Genomic DNA, 23,131 nt, shown 5'->3' on the forward strand with positions numbered 1-23,131 from the left:
CTCTGCATAGAAAGATTATAATTGAGAATTGAAGGAGAGAACAAAAGTTTTATAGATAAGTCAAATCTAAAAGAATTCACCATGATTAAAACAGGTTTACAAGAAACTTTAAAGATACTGCTCCAAGCTAAAAAGAAAAGGTGCTAGTTGATAATAAGAAAACTTACAAAAATAAAAATTTTACCTGAAATATAAATATATTAACAAAGGTAATGGATCAAACTTTTATAAAGCAAGTATGAAGCCTAAAACACAAAAGTAGTAAAATTAACTGAAATTAAAATAATTTAGGGATGCATAACATATATATATATATATATATATTTAAAACATCATAAAAATGTAAAATATACATAGAGAGAGTAAAAATGCAAAGTCTGGGAATGTGTTCAAAGTTTCTGTCAACTTAAAAGAGACTGACATATATGTAGGATATTATATGTGAACCTCATAGTAACCACACATAAAAAAATAGTAAAATACAAAAAGAAAATGAGACGGGAAATTAAGCACAACAATAAAGCTAGTCAGAAAACCATAAAAGAAGAAAGATGAGACAAAAGAAACAGAGAGGAGCTACAAAAACAACCAGATACAATTAACATAATGAGAATAAGTACATACGTATTAATAATTACTTTAAATGAAAATGTATTTAAGTTGCTAATCAAAAGACATTGAATGGCTGAATGGATTAAAAAAGCAAGAAACTCAATTCAGAAAAAAGGATACACACATGGTAACTGTGAAAGGAGAGAAAAGAGACATACCATGCAAAATGGAAATGAATGAAAACTTGTGTAGTTATACTCATATCAGATAAAATAGATTTTCATGCTAGGACTGTAATAAAAGACAAAGAAGGGTACCACATAATGATAAAGAGGTCACTCCAACAAGAAGATATAATATTTATAAATGCATATACACTCAATATAGGGACATCAAAATATAAAACGTAAATATTAATGAACCTAAAGAGAGAAATTCAAAGCAATAAAATAAGAGTAAAGGACTTAACACGCCACATACAGCAATGGATAGATTATCCAGACACAAAATCAATACAGAAACATCAGCTTTAAGTAGCATATTAGACTAGATAGATAGACTTACTATATATATATATATATATATACTCCATCCAAAAATAACAGAGTACATATTCATCTCAAGTGCACATGGAATATTTTCCAGGATGAATCACATGTTAAACCACAAAGCAAACCTCAATAAATTCAAGAATGCCTGAAATATCTCAAGTACCTTTTCCAACCACAGTGTTATGAAACTCAAAATCAATAATAAGAAAAAAAAATGAGAAAGAAATACAAAATATGGAGATTGTTGATTTGCATTTAAAAATATGGTACTGAAAAATCAAAGGGTAAATAAAGAAATCAAAGAAGAATATTTAAAAATACCTATAGAGAAATGAAAACAGAAATATAACATACTAAAATCTATGGGGTGTGGCAAAAGCAATGCTAAGAGGGAAGTTCATAGTAAGACAGGCCTATTTTAAGAAACAAGAAAAATCTGAAACAATCTAATTGTAAACCTAAGGAAATTTGAAAAAGAAAAATGAATTCCAATGTTAATGAAAGGAAAGAAATAAGATCAGAGCCTAAAAGTAAAAATTAAAATTAAATTAAATTTAAAAAAGTGATTAACAAGACACTTTCTTGCTGTTGTTATTTAGTCCCTAAGTCATGAACAATTCTTATGCAACCTCATGGACTGTAGCCCACTAGGCTTCACTGTCCATGAGATTTCCGAGGCAAGAATACGGGAGTGGGTGGCTATATCGTTTTTAAAGCAACCTTCCTGACCCAGGGATTGAACTCACGTCTTCTGCTTGGCTGGCAGATTCTTTACCACTGAGCCACCAGGGGAGCACAAAAAGAAAATAGAAATATCAATAAAATTAAAAGCTGACTCACTGAGAAGATATACAAAATATACAAGTCTTTAGCTAGGCTAGCTAAGACAAAAAAGTGAGAGGGCTCAAATAGAAATGGGAAGTTCCAACTGATATTACAGAGAAATAAAGGATCATAAGAAAATTCTAGGAACAATTGTACATCAATAAATTAGACAACATGAAACAAACAGAAATCTTGTAAATATAAAATCCATAAAGAAATACAAATCTTCAATAAATTAATTACTAATAGGGAAATTAAATCATTAATCAAAAGGATCTCAACAAAAAAAAAGTCCAAGACCAAAGGGTCTCACTTTTTAATTCTTCCAAATATTTAAGATTTAATACCTATCCTTAAACTCCTCCAGGATATTAAAGAGGAGTGACCCCTTCCAAACTCATTGTATAAGGAAAGCATAACACTGATACCAAAACCAGACAAGAACATCACGAATGAAGAAAACTACAGGCCAATATCCTTGATGAACACATACAAAAATGATCAATAAAATATTAGTAAATAATATCCATGGAGATTGGTTGAAGACAGCAGAGTAGAAGGATGTGTACTCACTTCCTCATGTGAGAGTAACAAAATCACAATGAATTGTTTAATAACCATCCAGGAAGATGATGGAGCCCACCAAAAAAGATATCCCATGTGCAAAGACCAATGGAAGCCACAATGAGATAGTAGGAGGGGCACAATCACAATAAAATCAAATCACATACACACTGGGCAGGCAACACAGAAACTAGAGCACAATTTACCACAGAAGATCTCCTACTGTTATGAAGGTTCTGAGATCTACATCAGTCTTCCTGGCTTGAGATACGGCAAAGGGACCAGATTCCAAAGGGAATCTGACTTTGAAGGCCAGTGAAACTGAATTATAGGATTTCCACAGTATTAGGGGAAACAGAAACCAGAGATCAAATTGCCAACATCCGGTGGATCATCAAGAGTTCCAGAAAAACATCTACTTCTGCTTTACTGACTATGCCAAAGCCTTTGAATATGTGGATCACCACAGACTGTGGAAAATTCTGAAAGAGATGGGAATACCAGACCACATGACCTGTCCCCTGAGAAATCTGTATGTAGGTCAAGAAGCAACAGTTAGAACTGGACATGGAACAACAGACTGGTTCCTAATAGGGAAAGGAGTACGTCAAGGCTGTATATTGTCACTCTGCTTATTTAACTTATATGCAGAGTATATCAGGAGAAATGCTGGGCTGTTTGAAGCACAAGCTGGAATCAAGATTGCAGGGAGAAATAGCAATAACCTCAGATATGCAGATGACACCACTCTTATGGCAGAAAGCAAAGAACTAAGAAGCCTCTTGATGAAAGTGAAAGAGGAAAGTGAAAAAGTTGGCTTAAAATTCAACATTCAGAAAACTAAGATCATGGCATCTGGTCCCATCACTTCATGTCAAGTAGGTGGGGAAACAATGGAAACAGTGAGACAATTTATTTTGGGAGGCTCCAAAATCTTAGCAGATGGTGACTACAGCCATGAAATTAAAAGATGCTAGCTCCTTAGAAGAAAAGTTATGACCAAACTCAGTTCAGTTCAGTTCAGTTCAGTTCAGTTCAGTTGCTCTGTCATGTCAGACTCTTTGAGACCCCATGGACTGCAGCACACCAGTCCTCCCTGTCCATCACCAACTCCCGGAGCTCACTCAACCTTATGTCCATTGAGTCAGTGATGCCATCCAATCATCTCTTCCTCTGTCATCCACTTCTCCCACCTTCAATCTTTCCCAGCATCAGGGTCTTTTTAAATGAGTCACTTCTTCACATCAAATGGCCAAAGTATTGGAGTTTCAGCTTCAGCATCAGTCTTTCCAATGAATATTCAGGACTGATTTCCTTTAAGAGGGACTGGTTGGATCTCCTTGCAGTTCAAGGGAATCTCAGAAGTTTTCTCCAACACCACAGTTCAAGAGTGTCAATTCTTTGGCGCTCAGCTTTCTTTATAGTCCAACTCTCACATCCATACATGACTACTGGAAAAACCATAGCCTTGACTAGACCGACATTTGTAGAGAAAGTAATGTCTCTGTTTTTGAATACACTATCTAGGTTGGTCATAACTTTTCTTTCAAGGAGGAAGTGACTTTTAATTTCATGGCTGCAGTCACCATCTGCAGTGATTTTGGAGCTCCCCAAAATAAAGTATCTCACTCTTTCCATTTTTTCCCCATTTATTTGCCATGAAGTGATGAGACCAGTTACCAGGATCTTAGCTTTCTGAATGTTGAGCTTTTAGGCAATATTTTTGCTCTCCTCTTTCACTTTCATCAAGAGGCTCTTTAGTTCTTCTTCACTTTCCACCATAAGAGTCGTGTCATCTGCATATCTGAGGTTATTGATATTTCTCCCTGCAATCTTGATTCCAGCTTGTGCTTCATCCGGCCCAGCATTTCTCCTGATATACTCTGCATATAAATTAAATAAGCAGGGTGACAATATACAGCCTTGTGTACTCCTTTCCCTATTTGGAACCAGTCTGCTGTTTCATGTCCAATTCTAACTGTAGCTTCTTGACCTGTATACAGATTTCTCAGGAGGCAGGTCAGGTGGTCTGTTATTCCCATCTCTTGAAGAATTTTCCACAGTTTTTTGTGATCCACACAGTCAAAGGCTTTGGCATAGCTAGTAATGCAGAAATAGATTTTTTTTTTTTTCTGGAACTCTCTCACTTTTTCAATGATCCAACAGATGTTGGCAATTTGATCTCTGGTTCCTCCACTTTTTCTAAATCCAGCTTGTGCATCTTAGAGTTCACAGTTCACGTACTGTTGAAGCCTGACTTGGAGAATTTTGGGCATTACCTTACTAGCGTGTGAGATGAGTGCAATTGTGCTGTAGTTTGAGCATTCTTTGGCATTGTCTTTCTGTCATATGCAATGAAATCACAATCATTATCAATGGTATTTTTCACATAACTAGAACAAAAAAAAAGGCATTAAAATTTGTGTTGGACACAAAACGCTGTAAATAAACAAATCAATCCTTAGAAATAAAAATGAAACTGGAGGTATCAGGATTCCTGCTTTGGACTTCTCTACAAAGCTACAGTTTATGGTACAGGCACATAAACAGAAATATATATAAATGGACCAGGATAGAAAGCACAGAAAAAAACCAGGCATATTAAATTAATCTGTGACAAAGGAGGCAGACTACACATTGTTGGAAAGACAATCTCTTCAGTAAATGATGCGGGGAAAATTGGACAACTCCTGGTGGCTAAGACGGTAAAGCGTCTGCCTACAATGTGGGAAACCTGGGTTCAATCTCTGGGTTGGGAAGATCTCCTGGAGAAGGAAATGGTAACCCACTCCAGTATTCTTGCCTGGAAAATCCCATGGAAGGAGAAGCCTGGTAGGCTACAGTCCATGGGGTCACAAAGAGTTGGACACGACTGAGCGACTTCACTTTCACTCTCATATGTTTAAAAAATGAAATTCAGTTATTCTTATCAGCATACATAAAGATAAGCTCAAAATGAATTAAATATCTAAGTTTGAAATCAGATACTATAAAGCTCCTGGAGGAAAATAAAGCCAGAACACCATATGACATGAATCGATGTGATATCTTTCTTGATATGCCTCCCAGAACACTAGAAATAAAAATAAAAATAAATAAATATGACCTAGTTAAACTCAAACATTTTGCACAGTAAAGAAATGGTAAGCAAAACCAAAAGACAACCTACAGTATGGAAGAAAATATTTGCAAACAATGTGACAAATAAGGGATTAGTTTCCAAAATTTACAAACAACACATGAGGCCCAACTACATCAAAATAAAAAATCCAGTCAAAAATGGGCAGAAGACCTAAATGGACATTTCTCCAAAGACCACATTCAGATGGCCAAGAGTCACATGAAAGGGTGTTCAACATTGCTAATTATTAGAAAAATGCAATTCAAATCTACAAGAAGATATTACCTCACACCAGTCAAAATGGATGGGAGAAGGCAATGGCACCCTTTTCCAGTACTCTTGCCTGGAAAATCCCATGGACGGAGGAGCCTGTAGGCTGTAGTCCATGGGGTCCCGAAGAGTTGGACATGACTGAGCGACTTCACTTTCACTTTTCACTTTCATGCATTGGAGAAGGAAATGGCAACACACTCCAGTGTTCTTGCCTGGAGAATACCAGGGACGGGGGAGCCTGATGGGCTCCTGTCTATGGGGTCGCACAGAGTTGGACATGACTGAAGCAGCTTAGCAGCAGCAGCAGCAACAGCAGCAGTCAAAATGGATATCATAAAAAAAATCTATAAACAAATTATTGAGAAAGTGTAGAGGAAAGGGAACCATCCTACAATGTTTGTGGGACTGTAAATTGTTACAGCCATTATATGGAGAACACTATGACGGTTCTTTTAAAAAAACTAAAAATAGCGCTACCATATGACCTTGCAGTCACACTCCTGGGCATAAACCCAGAGAAAAATATGATCTGGAAGGACACATGCAGCCCAATGGTCATTGCAGAACTGATTGCAATAGTCAAGGCACAGAAGCAACCTAAATGTCTATCAAGAGGAATGGATAAAGAAAATGTTGTACATATCCACATTGAAATATCACACAGCCATTAAAAATAATGAAATAATTTCATTTGCATCAACATGGATGGACCTAGAGATTGTCATACTGAGTGAAATAAGTCAGATAGAGAAGGATAAATACTGTATGACATCCCTTATATGAAGAATATAAAAATATATGATACAGAGGGAACAAGATGGCAGAAGAGTATGTGGATGTGAAGTACATCTCTCTCCATAGATACAGCAGGAGTACAGCTTCAGACACAGAAGTGCATGCAAAACTTCAGCTGAGAGCAGACAGGAGTACCTGACTACAGGAAAAGAATATATAGAACCACACAAAACTCGGTAGGATGAAGGAACAGGACAATTGTCTGAGTCAGAGGAGAAACATTTAAGGCTGAGAGTGAAACAGCTGATCTGTGGCAGCCTAAATAAAATGAGAATCAGACAGTCCTTGCTGCAGTCACCCCAGACAAGGATGAGGGTCCCCTGGAAGACACAGTGTCTGGGAGCTGGAGTTTGGGGAAAGTGAACCACTTCCAGGGTGAGGGTTGATGTTGACTATGGAGAGACAGATCTAAGGGAGGTGAGGGAGGAGATTGTTATTGGAAATGCCTGTGGAGGAAAGCAGAGCAGCCATGGAAGAAAGGCAATACTGCTGAGTCAGGCATATGGGGTAGAGCAATTACCATAGCCTCTCTCTCCCCACACAACAGCATCAACAGTTGAACAATAGAGAGTCTAGTCCATCAAATGCCTAACACACTGAACTACAGAGCAGGACCCCACCCAGGGTGTTCCTTTAAGTGACTGACACGCTGATCTGCAAAGTAGGACCCCAGCCAGGGAGAGCCCTCTATGTGCCCGCTGAGCTGAACAACAGAAAAGGACCCCAGGCAAGGGAGCCCTCTAAGTGCCTGAAAGGATGGAGCTATGAAGAAAGACTGGCCAAAAAGGCCTTCTGATCACCAGCTACAAGAGGCTCAAAAAAAGACTTTGATAGGACCACAACTCCTTTGGCAGAGGCAGTCCATGTCCCTGCACACTTGGTGCCAGCAAGGGTCCCCACAAGCCAAGCAGCTGTGACACCATCACGCTCAACTCTCACTGGGGCAGTGCTGCCACAGGCAAAAGAAGTCTTGTGTCTATGTGTGCAGGGTGGCTCAGTAGTGTCTGACTCTTTGCAACCCTGTAGACTGTGGCCTGCCAGCCTTCTCTGTCAGGGACGGGGGTTTTCAGGCAAGAATACTGGAGTGTATTGGCCAATATTGGTTGCCAAACACTTCTACAGCACTATATTTCCTACTGCCCTAGCCTCCAACTCCCCTGAGTATCTGGTGCTGCCAGAACCCCTGCATCTCAACCAGCTGCACCACCTCCACACCTGGCCCTCACAGGGGCAAATCCAAGTCCTCCAGGGCAGCCTCAGGAGCAAACACTAGTGGATGACTCCATGGAGAGGTGGAAATAAAACCACAATTCAAACCCAGGGGCAGTGTGGCTAAGGAAGAAGACTGAAAACCTTCCCACCAACTGTAAAAGCTGCAGATTAAATCCACACAGTCAACTAGGCAAATTCTGTGTCTATGGAATATATAAAATGTCATTGAGAGCTCCCACAAAAGAAAACACACCAGTTCTGATAGCTGTGGACATTGGAGGCAAGAAAACATAGGAGTAGGGCCAGATTAGAATCTGAGCTGCTCCCATAGCAGGTCTAGAAATCAGCACAATGCTAGAAAGCATCCTAGGGAGATGAAATGGACTATGACTCTCAACGAGGGAAAGGATTCTGACAGCAGTGACACAAGAAAAATATTTACTATTCTTATCTTTTGACTTGCTCTTTAAATTCTTTGGATATTTTTTCTCCCCCCCTCCACTGTAGTTTTCAATTTTATTGTCACTATGAAATCTAATTAAGCTTTTGAGCTTTTTTATTTGTTTTTCCTCAGTCACATATTTTATTGCTGTTATAAAACTTTGCCTCTACATTAAGCTTTTGCAATTCTGGGGAGTTTTCCTTTTTTTTTTTTTCATCTTTTTTTTTTAACTTTAGTTTTTAATTTTTTAAACCTATTATTATTTTTTCCACATTTATTCCTTTGTTTGCTTTTCCTACTGTTATTTTCCCTTTGCAGGTAATCTTTAATGTATATATTTCTTCATCTACCTCTATTTAATTTTGCATATCTATTCTTTCTTTCTTTCCTTTCCTCTCAACATATTTGTTAGTTTTATTTTCATTACTTTATTCCCCAGTTGGCACCTTGCTCAGACTAACACATAGCTGCACTCATCTCACACGCTAGTAGAGTAATGCTCAAAATTCTCCATGCTAGCAAAGTAATGCTCAAAATTCTCCAAGCCAGGCTTCAGCAATATGTGAACCGTGAACTCCCTGATGTTCAAGCTGGTTTCAGAAAAGGCAGAGGAACCAGAGATCAAATTTTTGAGAAACCTGTATACAGGTCAGGAAGCAACAGTTAAAACTGGACAAGGAACAAAAGACTGATTCCAAATAGGAAAAGGAGTATGTCAAGGCTGTATATTATCACCCTGCTTATTTAACTTATATGCAGAGTATATCATGAGAGATGCTGGGCTGGAGGAAGCACAAGCTGGAATCAAGATTTCTGGGAGAAATATCAATAACCCCAGATATGCAGATGGCGCCACCCTTATGGCAGAAAGTGAAGAGGAACTAAAAAGCCTCTTGATGAAAGTGAAAGAGGAGAGTGAAAAAGTTGGCTTAAAGCTCAACATTTAGAAAACAAATATTATGGCACATGGTCCCACCACTTCATGGGAAATAGATGGGGAAACAGTGGAAACAATGGCTGACTTTATTTTTATGGGGTCCAAAATTAATGCAGACGGTGATTGCAGCCATGAAATTAAAAAAAAAAAAAAAAACAACCACTTACTCCTTGGAAGGAAAGTTATGACCAACCTACATAGCATATTCAAAAGCAGAGACATTACTTTGCCAACAAAGGTCTATCTAGTCAAGGCAACAGTTTTTCCAGCAGTCATCCATGGTTGTGAGAGTTGGACTGTGAAGAAAGCTGAGCACTGAAGAACTGATGCTTTTGAACTGTGGTGTTGGGGAAGACTCTTGTGGGTCCCTTGAGCTGCAAGGATATCCAACCAGTCCATCCTAAAGGAGATCAGTTCAGTTCAGTTCAGTTCAGTCGCTCAGTCGTGTCCGACTCTTTGCGACCTCATGAATCGCAGCACACCAGGCCTCCCTGTCCATCACCAACTCCCGGAGTTCACTCAGACTCATGTCCATCGAGTCCATGATACCATCCAGCCATTTCATCCTCGGTTGTCCCCTTCTCCTCCTGCCCCCAATCCCTCCCATCATCAGATTCTTTTCCAATGAGTCTACTCTTTGTATGAGGTGGCCAAAGTACTGGAGTTTCAGCTTTAGCATCATTCCTTCCAAAGAACACCCAGGGCTGATCTCCTTCAGAATGGACTGGTTGGATCTCCTTGCAGTCCAAGGAACTCTCAAGAGTCTTCTCCAACACCACAGTTCAAAAGCATCAAATCTTCGGTGCTCAGCCTTCTTCACAGTCCAACTCTCACATCCATACATGACCACAGGAAAAACCATAGCCTTGACTAGATGGACCTTTGCTGGCAAAGTAATGTCTCTGCTTTTGAATATGCTATCTAGGTTGGTCATAAATTTTCTTTCAAGAAGTAAGCGTCTTTTAATTTCATGGCTGCAGTCACCATCTGCAGTGATTTTGGCGCCCCCCAAAATAAAAGTTTTACACTGTTTCCACTGTTTCCCCATCTATTTCCCATGAAGTGATGGAACCAGATGCCATGATCTTCATTTTCTGAATGTTGAGCTTTAAGCCAACTTTTTCACTCTCCTCTTTCACTTTCATCAAGAGGCTTTTGAGCTCCTCTTCACTTTCTGCCATAAGGGTGGTGTCATCTACATATCTGAGGTTATTGATATTTCTCCCAGCAATCTTGATTCCAGCTTGTGTTTCTTCCAGTTCAGCGTTTCTCATGATGTACTCTGCATATAGGTTAACTAAGCAGGGTGACAATATACAGCCTTGATGTACACCTTTTCCTATTTGGAACCAGTCTGTTGTTCCATGTCCAGTTCTAAGTGTTGCTTCCTGACCTGCATACAGATTTCTCAAGAGGCAGGTCAGGTGGTCTGGTATTCCCATCTGTTTCAGAATTTTCCACAGTTTATTGTGAGCCACACAGTCAAAGGCTTTGGCAGAGTCAATAAAGCAGAAATAGATATTTTTCTGGACCTCCCTTGCTTTTTCCATGATCCAGTGGATGTTGGCAATTTGATCTCTGGTTCCTCTGCCTTTTCTAAAACCAGCTTGAACATTGGGGAGTTCATGGTTCACGTATTGCTGAAACCTGGCTTGGAGAATTTTGAGCATTACTTTACTAGCATTTGAGAGGAGTGCAATTGTGTGGTAGTTTGAGCATTCTTTTGCATTGCCTTTGTTTGGAAATGGAATGAAAACTGACCTTTTCCAGTCCTGTGGTCACTGCTGAGTTTTCCATATGTGCTGGCATATTGAGTGCAGCACTTTCACAGCATCATCTTTCAGGATTTGAAACAGCTCAGCTGGAATGCCATCCCCTCCACTAGCTTTGTTCATAGTGATGCTTTCTAAGGCCCACTTGACTGCACATTCGAAGATGTCTGGCTCTAGATTAGTGATCACATCATCATGATTATCTGGGTCATGAAGATCTTTTTTGTACAGTTCTTCCTGTGTATTCTTTCCACCTCTTCTTAATATCTTCTGCTTCTGTTAGATCCATACCTTATCTGTTGTTTATCGAGCCCATCTTTGCATGAAATGTTCCCTTGGTATCTCTAATTTTCTTGAAGAAATCTCTAGCCTTTCCCATTCTGTTGTTTTCCTCTATTTCTTTGCGTTGATCTCTGAAGAAGTGTTCATTGGAAGGAGTGATGCTAAAGCTGAAGTTCCAATATTTTGGCCACCTCATGTGAAGAGTTGACTCCTTTGAAAGGAATCTGATGCTGGGAGGAGTTGGGGGCTGGAGGAGAAGGGGATGACAGAGGATGAGATGACTGGATGGCATCACCAAATCGATGGGCGTGAGTTTGAGTGATCTCCGGGAGTTGGTGATGGGCAGGGAGGCCTGGCATGCTGCAGTTAATGGGGTCACAAGGAATTGGACACGTTTGAGTGACTGAACTGAACTGGCACCTTGTTCTAGTTTTGTTTTTCAGTTTGTGCTTTAATTAATTTTGTTTTGGTATATATAATTTTGGTTTCCTCTGTTCACTGGGTCAACCTATTTTACTTTATTTTTGTTGAACTGTTTTGATTTTGCTCATGGGTGTATATGTATATATTTAGCCACACTTTTTATTGTTGCTATAAACCTCTGCCTCTACATTGGTCTCTTGCAGTTCTGTGGAGTTTTTCTTTTCTTTACCTTTTTTCTTTCTTCTTCCTTTTGTCCTTTTCATTTCTTTTCTCTTTTTTTTTTTACAATTTTAATTGTCATTTTTTTAAAGTGATTATATTTCTTGACGTTTATTCCTTTGTTTGCCTTTCCCATTGTTATTTTCACTGTATTTGATTTTTATGTATATAAATCTTCTTCAGTTACCTCTATTTAACTTTGCATATCTATTCTTTCTTTCCTTTCTTTCTTTCTTTTCCTCTGAACATATTTGTTAGTTTTGTTTTTATTGTTTAATTGCTCACTTGGCACCTTGCTTTTTATTTTATTTTTTCCAGTTTGTGCTTTAGTTAGTTTTGTTCTTAACTGGTAAATATAATGTTTGATTTCCTTTGTTTGCTGGCTCAATTAACTGTACTTTATTTTTGTTGGACTGCTTTCACTTAGTACATGGGTATATATTCCATTATTTCAATTATTATTTGCCTGATTTTGTAACTGCCATTTTTCTGGGATTCCTCTTTTGTTTCTCGTTTTTGGATATTTGTATTAGTCTTCTTTCCTGACCAGATATCAAGCATTGAGACTTGTGTGGGAGCACTGATTCCAAGACCCTAGACTACCAGAGAAATAACCCTGCTGCTGCTGCTGCTAAGTCGTTTCAGTCGTGTCCGACCCTGTGCGACCCCATAGACGGCAGCCCACCAGGCTCCGCCATCCCTGGGATTCTCCAGGCAAGAACACTGGAGTGGCTTTCCATTTCCTTCTCCAATGCATGAAAGTGAAAAGTGAAAGTGAAGTCACTTAGTCATGTCCAACTCTTAGCAACCCCATGGACTGCAACCTACAGTCTCCTCCGTCCGTGGGATTTTCTAGGCAAGAGTACTGGAGTGGGATGTCATTGCCTTCTCCCTAGGGAATATCAAATAGTGAGAACTCACACAAAGGAAACCACTTGAATACAAAACCCAACATCACCCAACCACCAGTACCACCCTGTGTGGGAAGCCTCATCTAAACAACAAACAAAACAAAAATACAAATCCAATCATCAGCAGACAAGATTACCACCACACTCAGCTTGGCCTATCAAAGGAAAAGCAAACAAACAAACCTCATCATAATTCTCACCCTATACAAGTTTGGAGAAGGCAATGGCAACCCACTGCAGTACTCTTGCCTGGAAAATCCCGTGGACAGAGAACCAGTGGACCAACATTAGGAGGCCAGAAACCAAAAGGAAGAAAAAATTCAGCCTTAAACTCTGGGAAAAGGAGACCTCAAACACAATAAGTTAAAAAAAAAAAAACAGTAAAATGAAAAGGCAGAGAAATATTGCACAAATGAAGGAACAAATTAGAAATACAGAAGTCCAAATAAATGAAGAGGAAATAGGCAAACTACCTGAAAAAACAATTCCAAATAATGATAGCAAAGATGATCTAAAACCTTGGAAAAAAAATGGAGAAAATGCAAGAATCAATTAACAAAGACCTAGAAGAATTAAAGAATAAACATACAGAGAAAACACAATTACTGAAATTAAAAATACTCTAGAAGGAATCAAGAGCAGAATATCTGAAGCAGAAGTATAAATCAGTGAGCTGGAAGAAAAATGGTGGAAATAACTTCTGAAGAGCAGAATAAAGTAAAAGGAATGAAAAGAACCGAGGATAGTCTCAGAGACCTCTGGGACAATATCAAACACACCAACATTCGAATAATAGGGGTCCTGGAAGAAAAAGAGAAAAAGAAAGGGTATGAGAAATTTTTTGAAGAGATTATAGTTGAAACTTTCCTCAACATGGAAAAAAAAAAAAAAAACCCAATCAAGTCCAAGAAGCACAGAGTCTCATACAGGATAAATCCAAGGAGAAACATGCCAAGACACATATTAATCAAACTAAAAAAGACTAAACACAAAGAAAGACTATTAAAAGCAACAAGGGAGAAGTAACAAGTAACATGCAAGGGAAATCCCATATGCTTAACAGCTGACCTTTCAGCTGAAACTCTTACCAGAAGGGAATGGCAGAATGTATTTAAAGTACTGAAAGGGAAAAATGTATAACCAAGATTATAGTACCCTAAAAGAATCTCATTCAACATTGATGCAGAAATAAAAAGCATTTCAATCAAAAGTTGAGAATTCAGTACCACCAAACCAGCTTTACAGAAATGTTAAAGGGACTTATATACTCAAAAAATACAAGAGAAGAAAAAAGATCTACAAAATCAACCATAAACAATTAAAAAAATGGCAATGGGAACATATATATCAATAATTACTTTAAATGTAAATGGATTCAATGCTCCAACCAAAAGACAGGCACTGGCTGAATGGATACAAGACCCATAAATATGCTGTCTACAAGAAACCCACTTCAGAACTGAAGACACACAGACTGAAAGTGGGAGATTGTAAAAATATATTCCATGCAAATGGGAAGCTAAAGAAAGCTGGGATAGCAATCCCCATATCAGACAAAATAGACCTTAAAATAAAAACGATTATTAGAGATAAGAGAGGACATTACATAATGGTCAAGGGATCAATCCAAGAGGAAGACAATTGCAAATACCTATGCACCCAACATAGAAGCACTTCAATACAAAAGCCAAACACTAACAGACCTAAAAGGAGAAATTAACAGTAAAACAGTCATAGTAGGAGACTTTAACACCCCACTCACACCAATGGACAGATCATCAAAACAGGAAACTAATAAGGAAATGGAAGTCTTAAATGATACATTAGATGACATGGATCTCATTGATATCTTCTGGACATTCCATCTAAATGCATAAAAGTACACCTTTTTTTCAAGTGCACATGGAACATTCTGAAAGTAGATCACATCTTGGGTCACAAATCAAACCTCAGTAAATTTAAGAAAATGGAAATAATATCAAGCATCTTCTTTGACCACAATGCTATGAGACTAGATATCAAGAAAAATACTGTAAGAAAAACAAACACATGGAGACTAAACATCATGTTTCTAAAAAACCAACAGGTTACTGAAGAAATCAAAAGGGAAATCAGAAAATTTCTAGAAACAAATGACAATGAAAACATAACAACTCCATATCTATGGGATGTGCAAAACCAGTCCTAAGAGGGAGGTTTATAGCAATACAATCCTAACTCAAGAAACAAGAAAAACATCGAGTAAACAACCTAACTTTACACCTTAAACAACTGAAAAAAAGAACAACAACAAAACCCAAAATTAGTAGAAGGAAAGCAATCATAAAGATACAAACAGAAATAAATGAAAAATAAATGAAAGAAACAATAGTAAAGATTAATAAAACTAAAAGCTGGTTCTTGGAGAAGATAAAATTGACAAACCTTTTGCCAGACTCATCAAGGAAACAAGAAAGAAGAATCAAATCAGCAAAATTAGAAATGAAAAAGGAGCGGTTACAACAGAAAATGCAGAAATACAAATGATTATAAAGGACTATTATGAACAACTATATGGCAATAAAATGAATAACCTGGAAGAAATGGACAGATTTATAGAAAAGTTCAATCTTCCAAGACTGGACCAGGAAGTAATAGAAACGATGAACAACCCAATTACAAGCATTGAAGCTGTGATCAAAAATCTCCTCAAAAACAAAATCCCAGGACCAGATGGCTTCACAGGAGAATTCTATCAAACATTTAGAGAAGAGCTAATGCATATGCTTTTAAAACTCTTTCCAAAAATTCCAGAGGAAGGAACACTTTCAAACTCATTCTATGAGGCCACCATTACCCTGATACCAGAACCAGACAAAGGAAACACAAACAAACAAAAAAATAAAACTACAGGCCAATACCACTGATGAACATAGATGCGAAAATACTGAACAAAATTTTAGGAAACAGAATTCAGCCACACATCCAAAAACTCATATACCATGATCAAGTTGTGTTTATTCCAGGGATGCAAGTATTCTTCAATATACACAGATCAATCAATGTGATACACCATATTAAAAAATTGAAATATAAAACCCATATGATCATCTCAATAGATGCAGAAAAAGCCTTTGACAAAATTCAGCACCCATTAATGATTAAAACTCTTTAAAAAAAATGGGCATAGAAGGAACCTATCTCAACATAGTAAAGTCCATATATGATAAGCCAACAGCAAACCTTATTCTCAACGGTGAAAAACTGAAATCGTTCCCACTAAGATCAGGAACAAGACAAGGGTGTCCACTTTCTAAACTATTCAACATAGTACTGGAAATCCTAGCCAGAGCAATCATAGAAGAAAAAGAAAATGAAAGGAATCCAGATTGGAAATGAAGAAAAGCTCTCACTGTTTACAGATGACATGATACAGTACATAGAAAACCCTAAAGATAGTATCAGAAAATTAGTAGAACTAATCAGTGAGTTTAGCAAAGTTGCAGGACATAAAATCAATACACAGAAATCACTCCCATTTCATTCTACTAACAATGAAAAATGAGAAAGAGCAATTAAGGAATCAATCCCATTCACCATTACAACAAAAAGAGTTAAATATCTAGGAATAAACTTACCTCAGGAGACAAAAGAACTATACACAGAAAAGTATAAAACACTGATGAAAGAAATCAAAGACAACATAAACAGATGGAGAGATATTCAATGTTCCTTGGTAGGAAGAATTGATATTGTGAAAAGGACTATACTACCAAATGCAATCTACAGATTCAATGTGATGCCTATCAAATTACCAATATCATTTTTCACAGAACAAGAATAAAAAATTTCACAATTCATGTGGGAACACAAAAGACCCCATATAGCCAAAGCAGTCCTGAGAAAGAAGAATGGAGCTGAAGGAATCAACCTTCCTGACTTCAGATTATACTACAAAGTTACAGTCATCAAGACAGTATGGTACTGGCACAAAACAGAATTATAGACCAATGGAACAAAATAGAAAGCCCAGAAACAAACCCATGCACCTATGGGTACATTATTTTTGACAAGGGAAGAAAGAATATACAGTGGGGCAAAGAAAGCTTCTTCAATAAGTGGTGCTGAGAAAACTGGACAACTAAATGTAAAAGAATGAAGCAGAATACTTCCTAATACCATACACAAAGATAAACTCAAAATGGATTAAAGATCTTAATGTAAGACCATAAACTATAAAATTCTTAGAGGAAAACAGGGGCAGAACACTCGATGACATAAATCAAAGCAAGATCCTCTATGACCCGCCTCCTAGAGTAATGGAAATAAAAACAAAAGTAAACAAGTAGGACCTGATTAAACTCAAAAGTTTTTGCACAGCAAAGGAAACTATAAGCAATATGAACAGACAACCCTCAGGATGGGAGAAAATAATAGCAAGTGAAACAGCTAACAAAGTAATAATTTCAAAAATATACAAGCAGCTAATAAAATTCAAAGCTGGAAAAACAAACAACCCAATCAAAAAGTGGGGAAAAGACCTAAACAGACATTTCTCCAAAGAAAACATACAGATAGCTAAAAAACACATGAAAAGATGCTCAAAATCGTTCATCATTAGAGAAATGCAAGTTAAACTACAAGGAGATATCACCTCGAACTGGTTAGAATAGCCATCATCAAAGTCTACAAACAATGAATGCTAGAGAAGGTATGGAGAAAAGGGAGTGTTCTTGCACTGTTTGGGGTAATGGAAATTGATACATCCACTATGGAAGATGGTACAAAGATTCCTTAAAAAACTAGGAATAATCACCATATGACCCAGCAATCCCACTCCTAGGCATATACTGTGAGGAAACCAAAATTGAAAAAGAAACATGTATCCAATTGTTCATTGCAGCACTACTTACAATAGCTAAACACGGAGGCAACCTAGATGTCCATCAGCAATGAATGGATAAAGAAGTTGTGGTATATATGCACAATGAAACATTACTCAGCCACATAAAGGAACACACTTGAGTCAGTTCTGATGAGGTGGATGAACCTAGAACCTATTATACAGAGTGAAGTGTGTCAGAAAGAGAAAGATAACTATTGTTTTCTAACTCATGTATATGGAATCTAGAAAAATGGTGCTGAATAATTTATTTATAGAACATCCATGGAGAAACAGACATAAAGAATAGACTTATGGATATAGGGAGTGGGGAAGTGAGGGTGAGATGTATGGAAAGAATAACATGGAAACTTACATTACCATATGTAAAATAGATAGCCAAGAGCAATTTGCTGTATGGGTCAGCAAACTTGAACAGGGGCTATGTATCAATCTAGAGGGTTGTAATGGGTAGGGAGATGGGTCAGCCTGTTCAGTCACTTAGTCATGTCCGACTCTTTGTGACCCCATGGACTGCAGCACAACAGGCCTCCCTGTCCATCACCAGCTCCTGGAATTTAATCAAATCCATGTCCATTGAGTCGGTAATGCCATCCAACCATCTCATCCTCTGTTGTCCCCTTCTAGTCCCACCTTCAATCTTTCCAAGCATCAGGGTGTTTTCAAATGAGTCCATTCTTTGCATCAGGTGACCAAAGTATTGGAGTCTGAGCTTCAGCATCAGTCTTTCTAATGAATATTCAGGACTGATTTCCTTTAGGATAGACTGACTGGATCGCCTTGCTGTCCAAGGGACTCTCAAGAGTCTTATCCAACACCACAGTTCAAAAGCATCAATTCTTTGGTGCTCAGCTTTCTTTATAGTCCATCCAACTCTCACATCCATACATGACTACTGGAAAAACCATAGCTTTGACTAGATGGACTTTTGTTGGCAAAGTAATGTCTCTTCTCTTTAATATCCTGTCTAGGGAGATGGGATGGAGGTTCAAAATGAAGGGGATATATGTATACCTATGACTAATTCATGTTGAGATTTGTCAGAAAACAACAAAATTCTGTAAAGCAATTATCCTTCAATAAAAAAGTAAATTTAAAAAATAAAATGAAACAGTAGAAGAAAAAAAAAGAAATGATACAAATAAACTTATAAAACAGAAAAAGACTCACAGACTTAGAGGACAAACTTACAGTTGCTGGGGAGAAAGAGTGTGGAAAAGGATAGATAGGGAGTTTGGGATGGTTGTGTACACACTCCTATGTTTAAAATGGATAATCAAACCTGATGCTAAGAGCTGATTCATTGGGAAAGACCCTGATATGGGAAAGATTGAGGGCAGGAGGAGAGGGGGGCAACAGGGATGAAATGGTTGGATGACATTATAGACTCAATAGACATGAGTTTGAGAAAACTCTAGGAGACAGTGAAGGACAAGGAAGCCTGGTGTGCGGCAGTCCATTGGGGTCAGAAAGAGTCAGACAAGATTTAACAACTGAACAACAACAAGGATCTACTGTATAACATAGGGAACTCTGGTCAATATTATATCGCAAACTGCTTAGAGGCGTGTTTGGGGAAGAATGGATATATGTATATAAATGACTGAATCCCTTTGCTAGCCACATGAGTCTAACACAGTATTTTTTAATCAGCTGTATTGCAATATTAAAAAGTTGAAAGAAAAAGAAAATTTAAGATGTAAGTAAATAGAAAAAGCTAAAGTAGAGCATCAAGAATGAAACTACTGGCAAGTATCTACTACTCCACAATAGTATTTTTACGCTGTGTTCTTCCTTTATAAATATAGCATTGAAATATCTACTACATGAAGACTGAAGATAATTTAAACATAACAGAAATTAGTATGTGTTTTCTCTGTGTTCTTTTGAAATAAATAACTCCAATTAAAGAAAAACTTCAATTTGAAGCTTTGTATTCCTCTTGTTTTTCATAAAATTCCATGATGTGCTTGACCAGAGAAAGAATCATAACAATAATTTCTACAATATATTAAAAGTATCACTCATCTTTGTCAAGTAAGATTTATCCTGAAGATGATGGGATTATTCAACATCTGCAAATTAAGCAACATGATACAGAACATTAACAACATGAAGGATAAAAATTATATGATCATCTCAATAGATGTAGAAATGTCATTTGATATAATTCAGCATCCATTTATAAGTATTTTCAGTGACGTGTGTATGGAGAGAACATACCTAAACATAATGAAGGTCATGTATATCAAGTCCATAAGAAAAATCCTACTCAATCATCAAAAGTGTAAAACTTTTCCTCCAAGTACAAGAAGACAAGATGTCCATGGTCATTACTTCTATTGAAAGTCCTAGCTACAGCAATTAGTCACAAAAAATAAATAAAAGGCACTGAAATCAGAAAGGAAGAAGTAAAACTGTCACCATTTGCAGCTAACATGACATTATAGTTAGAAACCCCTAAACACTCAACAATAACAACAACAAAACTGTCAAAGCTAATAAATGAATTCAGTAAAGTTTTAGGATACAATATCAATATAGAAAAATTTAGAAAATGGCAATCGACTCCAGTATTCTTGCCTGTGAAATCCCACGGACAGAGGAGGCTGGTGGTCTACAGTCCATGGGGTTGCAAATAGTTGGACACGACTGAGCAGCTAAATCACCATCATGGGCTAATATTGGGCTATCAAAAAGAGAAATTAAGAAAACAATTTCATTTACAATTGCAGCAAAATGAATAAAATACTAAGGAATAAATGTAACCAAAGAGATGAAACACCTGTATGCTTAAAGCTATAAGACAGTGATAAAAGAAATTGTAGAAGACACCAGTTTTTGGAAAGATATTCTGTGCTCATCAGTGAGAATAATCAATTTTATTAAAATCTCCACACCTCTGAAAGCAATCAACAAATCCATTGCAATCCCTATAAAAATTCCAATGGCATGTTTAACAGAACTAGAATAAATTATTCTAAAATTTATATGAAATCACAAAAGATCATGAAGAGTCAAAAAAATTTTGAGAAAGACAAATAAACTGGATATATCATACTCCCTGATTTCAAGCTACGCTACAAGCTACAGTAATCAAAATATAAGGTTCTGGCACAAATACAGATACATGAATCATTGTAATAGTATTAAGAGCCCAGAAATAAACCTACACTTATAGAATCAATTAATCTATGACTAAGAAGGAAAAAAATAATATACAGTGGAGAAAGATCACTCTCTTCAATTAACTGTGTTCATAAAATTGAATAGCCACATGCAAAAGAATGAAATAAAGACACTTTTATACTATAAACAAAAATTAACTCAAAATGAATTAAAAACTTGAACGTAAGACTTGAAGCCATAAAATTCATAGATGACAACATAAACAGTAACCTCATTTGCATGTGCGTATGTGCTCATTTGCTTCAGCCATGTCCAACTCTTTGTGACCCTATGGACTGTAGACACCAGGTTCCTCCATCTATGGGATTCTCCAGACAAGAATACTGGAGTGGGTTGCAATGTCCTCCTCCAGGGGATCTTCCTGACCCAGGGATCAAACTCACTTCTGTGGCTCCTGAATTGCAATTGGATTCTTTACTGCTGAGCCACTGGAGAATCCCCCCTCATTTGCATGCATCTTAGCAAATGGTCTTGTGGTTCTGACTTCAAAAGTAAGGAAAACAAAAGCACGAATAATCAAATGGGACCACATCAAACTGAAGTTTCTGCACTGTGAAGAAAATCATCATCAAAATGAAAAGGCAACTTATTAATGGAAGAAAGTTGATTTGTAACTTTGGTTAATATCCAAGAATATATAAAGAACCCATATATATATATATAAAGAACCCATAGTGAAAATGAAATTGTTAGTTGTTCAGTAGTGTACAACTCGTGCTACCCCAGGGACTATAGACCACCAGGCTCCTCTGTTTATGTAATTTTCCAGGCAAGAATACTGGTGTGGGTTGCCATTTCCTTTTCCAGGGTATCTTCCTGACCCTGGGATCAAAATCCTATCTACCACATTGCAGGCAGATTTGTTACAATCTGAGGCACCAGGGAAGGCCCATAAAGAGCCCATAAAACAACACAAATAAAAAATACCCCAATTTTAAGACAAGCAGACCCCCTGGATAAACATTTTTCCAAAGGATATATATATACATCTAGGCAAAGACACATGAAAAGGTGTTCAATATTATTAATTATTAAGAAAATGCAAATCAAAACCAAAAGGAGATGTCACCTCACATCTGTCAGAATGACTATCACAAAGATAAGACATAACAAGTGTTGGTGAGAATGTGGAGTAAAAAGAACCCATATACACTGTTGGTGGCTTTGTAAATTGGTGCAGTTACTGTGGAAAATAGTATTGATATGTAGGTTTTTCAAAAAATTAAGACTTAAAAATACCATATTACCCAGCTATTGCACTTTTAGGTACTTTTCTGTAGAAAAAAAAAATCTAATTATAAAAGATATATGTGCCCTTATGTTCATTGCAACATTATTTATCATAGCCAATATATGAAAATCCATTAATGGATGAATAAAAAAGAAGAAGAAGTATATGTACACAATGGTATACTATTACTTAGCCATAAAAGGGATAAAACCTTGCCATTTGCTGCAAAATGAATGGATCTAGAGGGTCTTATTAGTTTACCTGGGAGCTCAGTTGGTAAAGAATCTGCCTGCAATGCAGGAGATCGCGGTTCAGTTCCTGGGTCAGAAAGATCCCCTGGAGAAGGGATAGGCTACCCACTCCAGTATTCTTGGGCTTTCCTCATGGCTTGGATGGTAAGGAATCCACCTGTAATGCAGGAGACCTGGGTTTGATCCCTGGGTTAGGACGATCTCCTGCAGAAGGGCATGGCAATGACATATTAAAAAAAAAAAAAAAAACTGAAGTATTCAAAAGACAATAATAAGTGTAGCAAGTTAATGCTCAACTAGCTTACCCTAGATTTTGACAGAAAATTGATCTACCTAGCCAAAGGCACAGTAAGAGACTTTCCATAAAGTGAAACTTACAGTTATAGTTACATATATAGTTAAATGTATATATGTTTCTTGATCGGATGGAAAGAGCACATAGATTGTCCATTTGACTTTTTTCAGGGGTTATATTACCACTTTTATGGCAGAAAGTGAAGAGGAACTAAAAAGCCTCTTGATGAAAGTGAAAGAGGAGAGTGAAAAAGTTGGCTTAAAGCTCAACATTCAGAAAACGAAGATCATGGCATTCGGTCCCATCACTTCATGGGAAATAGATGGGGAAACAGTGGAAACAGTGTCAGACGTTATTTTTTGGGGCTCCAAAATCACTGCAGATGGTGACTGCAGCCATGAAAT

Source organism: Capricornis sumatraensis, chromosome X, assembly GCF_032405125.1.
Source record: "Capricornis sumatraensis isolate serow.1 chromosome X, serow.2, whole genome shotgun sequence".
NCBI classification, from domain to species: Eukaryota; Metazoa; Chordata; class Mammalia; order Artiodactyla; family Bovidae; genus Capricornis; species Capricornis sumatraensis.